This window comes from Myotis daubentonii, chromosome X, assembly GCF_963259705.1.
Source record: "Myotis daubentonii chromosome X, mMyoDau2.1, whole genome shotgun sequence".
Lineage (NCBI taxonomy): Eukaryota > Metazoa > Chordata > Mammalia > Chiroptera > Vespertilionidae > Myotis > Myotis daubentonii.
The window spans coordinates 493,447-494,595 of NC_081861.1; the positions used below are offsets into that span (position 1 = coordinate 493,447).

At 58.6% G+C, this 1,149-nt stretch overlaps 1 non-coding gene across 1 annotated transcript; it reads left to right on the forward strand.

The window, feature by feature from the left end:
• Nucleotides 1-790: 790 nt before the first annotated feature.
• TRNAP-GGG (transfer RNA proline (anticodon GGG)) lies at nt 791-869 on the forward strand. The gene has a single exon. It is a non-coding gene; the product is annotated as a tRNA-Pro (tRNA).
• The last annotated feature ends 280 nt before the right edge of the window (nt 870-1,149 follow it).

Sequence of the window (1,149 nt, forward strand, 5' to 3'; positions counted from 1 at the left end):
AAATGTGGTCCGCCCTGGCCGGTGTGGCTCAGTGGGTAGAGCATCGTCCTGTGGACTGAAGGGTCCCGGGTTTGATTCCCGCTCAGGGCACAGGCCCAGGTTGCGGGCTGGATCCCCAGTGAGGGGTGTGCAGGAGGCAGCCGATCCGTTATTCTCTCTCATCATTGATGTTCCTATTTCTCTCTCTTCCCCTCCCTTTCTCTCTGAAATCAATAAAAATGGAGGAGGAGGGGGAGGGGGGAAAGAGGGGGAGGGGGGAAGGAGCGGGAGGGGGAGGAGGAGGAGGAAATGTGGTCTGGTCCCCATGTGTCCCCTGGTGCTACGGGTCCCCTGTCCGGGTCGGGACAAGCCACAGGGTTCTGTCCCTCCTCCACCTCCTCAGTGTCCCCTGGTGGCCCTCAGCCTGCCCCCCCCCCGTCCCTCCCTCCGGGGGCTCAGGACACTCAGGTGCTGGCAGGGCCAGGCTCTGCAGCCTCGGGCGCTGCCAGGCCATTCATCATGGGCCGCCCTGGACGTCCTGGACGTCGCGCTGAGAAAGGAAGGTGCCTCCGCGCTCCCGCCCCTGAAGGTGCCCTGGGCCCGCTCCGGGCCAGCGACCCGCCTCCCGCCTCCCTGGCCGGTGGGGGGCGGGGCACGGGACAGTGAGAGGGGGCAGTGGATGCAGCCGCACTGGGCTGTGACCAATCGCATTACTGGACTCTTTTATCGCCCCTGACCTTCGGGGCACTCTTTCTACTCTGTCTTCAGGCTCCCAGACCCAGGCTCCCATCCTAAGGAAATCTACTCTCGGGCCCTGGCTGCTTTGGCTCAGTGGATAGAGCATTGGCCTGGGGACTGAAGGGTCCCAGGTTCGATTCCTGGTCAGGGCACAGGCCCCCGGGTTGCAGGCTCCATCCCCAGTAAGGGGTGTGCAGAAGGCAGCCGATCCATGGTTCTCTCTCATCATTGATGTTTCTCTCTCTCTCTCCCTTCCTCTCTGACATCAATAGAAATATACTTTAAAAATAATAATAATGGACATAAGACACTGGGTGATAGGGGAGGCTAGGGGACTGTCTAGGGCGGGGGGATAAAATGGATACATATGTAATACCCTTTGTAATACTTTAAGCAATAAAATAATAATAATAATAATAATCAATAAAAATA